Source organism: Tachypleus tridentatus, chromosome 1, assembly GCF_004210375.1.
Source record: "Tachypleus tridentatus isolate NWPU-2018 chromosome 1, ASM421037v1, whole genome shotgun sequence".
Lineage (NCBI taxonomy): Eukaryota > Metazoa > Arthropoda > Merostomata > Xiphosura > Limulidae > Tachypleus > Tachypleus tridentatus.
In genome coordinates this window covers 167,632,898-167,639,536 of record NC_134825.1, presented here as the reverse complement: position 1 = coordinate 167,639,536, position 6,639 = coordinate 167,632,898, and the positions used below count along the sequence as shown (strand labels likewise).

General features: G+C 34.0%; 1 non-coding gene across 1 annotated transcript; it reads left to right on the top strand.

The window, feature by feature from the left end:
* Positions 1–411: 411 nt before the first annotated feature.
* On the top strand, positions 412–483 carry TRNAP-CGG (transfer RNA proline (anticodon CGG)). Its single transcript has one exon. It is a non-coding gene; the product is annotated as a tRNA-Pro (tRNA).
* The last annotated feature ends 6,156 nt before the right edge of the window (positions 484–6,639 follow it).

Genomic DNA, 6,639 nt, shown 5'->3' with positions numbered 1-6,639 from the left:
AAACTAACAGGTTCTGTTTCTGATGACGCTGGGCTGATTGAAGCTGTTTAAGTCGAGATTGTTATTCGCGCTTCGTCAAGATAATGATTTGTTTTTAATTTGGGTAAATATACCTTATATTTGATTTGTGTTACATTATTGTTTGTTTAGTTGCTGTTAAATATAAAGTCGTACAATGAGCTATCTGTACACTGTCCACTGCGCGTATCGAAACGTGAGTTTTAGCATCATAAGCGTGCAGACTTGCCGCTGTGCCACTAGGGAGCGTATGTTTCTTTAAAACGAAGTAATTTCAATGCAGAAGACGCAAAACTGTACAAAGGCGAAAAGATAAAAACAACTGTCCTGTAAAAGTTCTTTTGTATGTTGCGCATCGCCTATAATAGCAGAGGTAGCAAAGGTCATTATATTGGCTCGTTGGTCTAGTGGTAGGATTCTCACTTCGGGTGTGAGAGATCCCGGGTTCGATTCCCGGACGAGCCCAATGTTACTCTCTTCGTATGAAGAGTGATGATTATGATGGTTTCCGCACAAATTAGGGTAGTAATACCTTGTTTGGAACAAACTTAATAGTTCCACTCTTGAGAAAAGTGAATCTTAAACATCTTATATTTAGTGTAATTTTATTGCGCTATGGTTCAACACAGAATTGGTTATCTTTTATCATACTGAACTAATAATCAAACTGATTCCAAAGAAGTCTTTTTTTTAAAATACGATTCATTATAAGTACTTTAAAATCGAAATTACAACACTCAATTGAATTTTCACTTGTGATATAATGTTTTTGTAAAAGCTCATATTAATAATGATATCACTAGGATATGGTGATAATATATATAATATAACCATCAACTCGTTAGTCTAATGGTAAGATTCTCGTTGCGCGTTCGAGTAACGATCTAACTCTACCAAATCAATTTTGTGCTTAATAAAGATTCCGACGTTTTGGGTATGTGAGTGTAATGGCACACGCCAATTATTCTTGGCACTAAGATCTTTGGAACAAAGTTTGCAACTGAAAGATGTGTTATTGCCAAAATATTATATAAAACAGAAAACTGTGAACCATTACATCTTATGATGTAAAATTTTTATCTATTGTAACAAGTATCGCAGATTGCACTGCAACAAAATTTTTTCTTGTTCTTTGGCAGAAAGTGGTTCGAGAATTCTTGGGCAATCATAAAGCTGAAAATTATGCGTAACTTGTTCAATTTCTGGTGTAGAACTAAGTCGAAAAGGGTCGCAGAATGTCCCTGAAAGTCCGTATCCTTGACGTTCATATTGATAAATTCAAGGAGAACAGGGAAACATACTATGAATTTCAATTATCACAGTTATCACAAGTTTGCCTTCTCGAAATTGTCGTAAGATAGAATGTTAAAATTTCCTAAACGTGGAGAGATTTTAATACGAAAATAAAAAATGAGTATTTAGAACTTCTTATAGGGCTGTACATGCCACCTACGATTGACGAAACCTCTCGTCAGATTTGGTTAAGACAAATGTAGCGTCGTTGACAAATTATAAGATATTTTCGTTTCTCTCTATCCAAGTGTTATAAGAATTACTACAGAGTGATTAAATAAAAAACAGAAAAACAATAATGTTCTACGGTTATTGGATGTATTAATATAATAAGTTCTCCTTAATCCGTAAAGATTCTCAAAAGCTATACCTAAAACGTAATGACAGATAATTATTCTAAAACTTCTTATATAAGATAAAGGAAGGCTGTCTTTCACACAAAAAACATGCAGGTCGTGGTGCAAAACATGTTTGGACAGCTATTCATCACGTGGAAAATCTGCTCTTCATACACCACAGGGAATCATCAATTGCGCCTCCTAAAGGAACCACACGATATGATAGTTTTGTTATAAGCTATGGGAACTTTTGAGAATAATTTTTTGTTCAAGGAGGACAGTGACAATGCTCACATTGCTTGCATTTTACAGGATGGTTTCGATCAGATGGACGTTAGAAGATTTCTATGTCCGTCAAAGTCTCCAGATTGTAATCTCATTGAGAATTGTTAGGCAAAACTGAAATACAGAATTGTTAACAATAGCCATAAAAGATTTACTGCAGCTGAGTTTCAGTGCCTCCTAATGACAAGTTAGAATGAAAAGCATGGTGAATTACATCAATAACCTTACTGACAATATTCCTCGTCGCCTTACGAAAGTGATTAGAGTAAGGAGTAAGAAGTATTGAGTATTTAATATGAACAAATATAAAGTTACAAGCGCTCTGTATAATAATTTGATATCACACACTACTGTCCAAAATCGTAAGGCCAATGAACATAAAAGAAAAATATACGCATTTTGCGTTGTTAGACTCAACTACATATTTGAGTAGAGCTTCGAAAGATGAAAATAAGAAAAGGGAAAATAAAAATAAAAACTTTTTTAGCATTTAATAGGGAGAATGTGAACACAGATTAACAATAAACATTTAGAACTGTATAAATTAGGATTTCGACTTGCCTTGGTAGACGCAGAAGGTAGCCGAAGTGGCTTTCTATAAGAATAGAACACACACACACACACACTTTATAATTTATTGAATACATTGTAATGATACGATATTCATCTAGTTTTCATTAATTCATAAAAACGACTTTCAAAATTATCATAAAGTAATACAAATGAACAACTGAACTTCAAAGAAAGTGGAAGATATTTATTGTAAAAACGAAGTACAGGAAATATTTAGGAGATACGTTTATTTACAACCTATGCTCAAATACGCATGAGACGGGTATTGCAGATATAGTGAGGTTGACATATCATTATATTCTTCTTATAAGTTACTTTCTTATACAACGAATAATGCATTTCGTTCTTATTAACACTATATTCTAAGTCAATCAAAAATATTTTATATTGATGAATTCATTTTACAATAAAAAAACAATTCCTTAAAAATATCTGTCGTATTTCTGTGTTCTGTCTTGAGGTTATCAGGAAATGAGTAAATTAAAAGAGAATACAATTTCTCATTTGGCGGCCGGGCATGACCACGTTGTTAAGTCACTCGACTCGGAATCTGATGGTACCATATTCGCCCTTCAGTCAGGGGGGCGTAATTATGTGACAATCAATCCCACTATAAGCGATGGGTAGTTATCAATTTCATAATACTTTGGGTGTGTTAAAAATAGCTTAAGGTGACAACTAGTTCATACCGTAGTGGAACAGCATTATTTTATTAACATGAAATATATTCAACTTATAATGAAATAGGTGTTTCCATATAATATATAAAAACAACATCAACAAGTAGTTTGTTAGTTTAGGGGAATGATTCTGGCATTGGGTGCGAGAAGTCATGGGTTACAATCCCAGACGAGCCATTTTCTTTCATTTTTAGCAACACTTCTGAGCACTTAAAAAGGTCTGTTATTCTTACACCATTGGAGATCTATATACGAAGATTGGACGCAACATTTGGAATTTATTTACGTAAGAACCAGGAACTGAATAATAAAACCCAGTAAATACCGGGCCCGGCATGGCCACGTAGGTTAAGGTGTTAGTATCTCTGTCACACGATACGTGCTCGCCCTTTCAGCCGCGGTTACGTCATAAAGGGACGATAAATCGCAATATTTGTTGGTAAAAGAGAAACCCAAGAATTGGTGGTGGGTGTTGGTCACTGGTATCCTTCTTTCTAGTCTTACATAGCATAATTAGAGATGCCAGGCACAGAGAGCTAATTTGTGTTTTAACCAATGCCATCTATTGGAAGTTTTCTTGGCAATGTCTAAACGTTTGGATAGATGATAACTGTTACGCCAACACTCTCTCCTCTTCTGAAAAATTTGGTATTATAATGTACTGGAAGCCATGATTATATAATAGGTTTGGGATGTGAAAAACTTCAGCACACTGTCACCAATTACAGAGTTTCTTTTAACTAGTCGTAAATATTTTGTCCACAGAGTGCTTTTTAAATCGTGTGTAATTTGTTCATATTCTTCAGCTGTGTTACTCCGAATACTTTCAAATCTCGAAAACCGAACTGGACTGATTTTTTACTTGTGAAATAAGATTTATAGAAATATTTTCTTAAATAATAAAATCTTAACAGTTTTATTTACTTGCAAAGCTGGATCTGGGAGAAATGTGAAAAATTCATCCTTGCTTTTCGACAAAGGCATTTTGATCCTTTGAGCTGCACGAAAAGACCCTTTCTCTACTCGCTGCCATTTGGGCTATTAAACTAATAGTTATAACATTGACTACAAGAAAACAGCCCCGTTTCAATTGTAAAAATAAAAATGAAAAATCTCTTTCCCGGGTAAACGCATGGAGCGGAAGAAGGACAAACCTCTTTAATTCTATGTATTATTTTCAATATAATTTTTTTTTCTGGAACCTAATTACATGTCAACCTTCTGTTAGGTATGTGTTGAAATTTGCTTTGAATGTTTGTTAATGAATTGTAATATACATGGATGTAATACAACATAGTACATTTATATCAACTTAAAAACGCTTATATTGCAAGATAAACGTCATCTAGCAGGACAACCGTAAGTTTTCAGATTTTCAACACCAGATTAAGAGTTTCGATTCCCCATGGTGGACACAGTAGATAACCAGATGTGGCTTTACCATCATAAAAGCAGAGATGGGTGAGAAAAAATCGCGGTGAATATGAGTTTAAATTTATTAAACAAATCTATAAATATACATTTTGCAAAAACTGTATTGCAACCTTATTGCTAATAAAGATAAACAGGTTAGTTTATATGCTCTGGTAGATATATGATGGCCAACCATGGCCAGTAGTAAAAGCACTCGATTCGTGATCGAGTGCTTAACTTATTGAGCTTCTATTACTTACTAACACAAACTAGTTTGTTTTTATTTTATTAATCACAAGAGAACATATTTCTCTTGGTTCATCGGCAGTATACGTTACATGAACACATTTAACTGAGAAACAAATTCAAGATTGACACCCACAATTTTTTTAACACAAATATACCTTAATATACAAACGGATAAACAATAAATTTTATAGAGTTTAGGCAGCTAGTCATCGCCACCCACAGCCAGCTTTTGGGCTACTCTTTTACCGACGAATAGTGGGATTCACAGTTACATATAACGCCCCCAAGGTTGAAAGGGCGAGCATGTTTGGTGCGACAAAGATTCGAATCCGCGACACTGAGATTACAAGTCGTGAGACTGAACAACCTGGCCATGTAGGGGCAGATTCCTTAATAAATAAAGTAATATCTAGCTTGTAAATAAGTATTATTAGAGCAAAATAAATGTCTGAACGAGATCAATATTGTTTAACTCTTTCCGTGATATATAACAGGATTAAGAAATTTATTACTTAACTACAAACGCTGAATCTATTTTTAAATGTTTCAGAGAAAGGTAACATTTCCCTATATTTGGAAGGGCGAGGGTGCTTCAAATTTCAATATTTGTTGAAACCAAAAAAAAATTGTTTTTACATATGCAGTCATGTAAAACAGCTAGGACACCCTACCCCCTAATAACTAGTGTGCTCACTTTGGCTGAAATAACTTCAGTGAGATGCTTCTTGTAGCCATCTACCAGTCTCTGACATTGGCCTGAAGAAAGTTTGCCGAACTCGTCAATGCAAAATTCTTTCAGCTGTCAGATGTTTGAGGGGTTTCTTGCATGTACAGCCTGTTTCAAGTTACCCCACAACAAATAGAAATGTAAAAGCCCAATCTTCAGTTACAGAACAAATTGGAGAAATACACAATGTAATAAACCAAAATAAGGGGCAAGTGTTTATAACGAGTGTGTGTGTGTGTGTGGTGTGTGTAAAGAACTGACAAGAGTAGAGGAAATGAAAAATATTACATTTTCAGTGTTAATAACTCACTGTAACTCTCGTGTTATATAGAAAGAAAAATGAAATTAAACCACAAAATAAAATTAATCCCATTAAAGAACATGCCCAGCATGATACACTCAGCACATAGTCCGATATAACTTTGTTATAACATAAAACACACACCCGTTCCTAACATGTTTAAAGAAATTAAACTGGCATAACAAAGACGATTATAATAAACTGAAAACATGTAAAATAATAATACATAAATGTCTGTGTGTCACATGTGTTAAAGCGGCCCTGTAAAATAGTAGTTGAAAACCGCCCACGTGTCACAGAAACCCAATAACACATTTGTTCAATACTGTCTGTATGCCACGTATTTTATGGCGGCCCTGTAAAATACTAGTTGAACACTGTCTCTATGTCACTTACTTTATAGCAACCCTGCAAGTACAATGTCAGAATATCATTCATTTATATTAAAATGCAAAATAATTTATTGCGGTTTAATTATTTATCAAAATGAATATAACATAACATAAACAAAAACTAATATATTTATTTAACTACATCTAGATGAGATAGTAACAAGTAATTCCATTTTGTTAATTTGGAAATTGTTCTATACTACCTAAACATATACATTCACCCTGCCATTCGCACTGATTCAGATCTCAATAACCTGTGTAATATTTAAGGTGTATTAGATTTTGCCGATATAAATATACTTATGATGCCATTTCTTTATAGTACTCTTTCAAACTTAACTGTTAAAACCACGACGCTGACTCGTTAGAG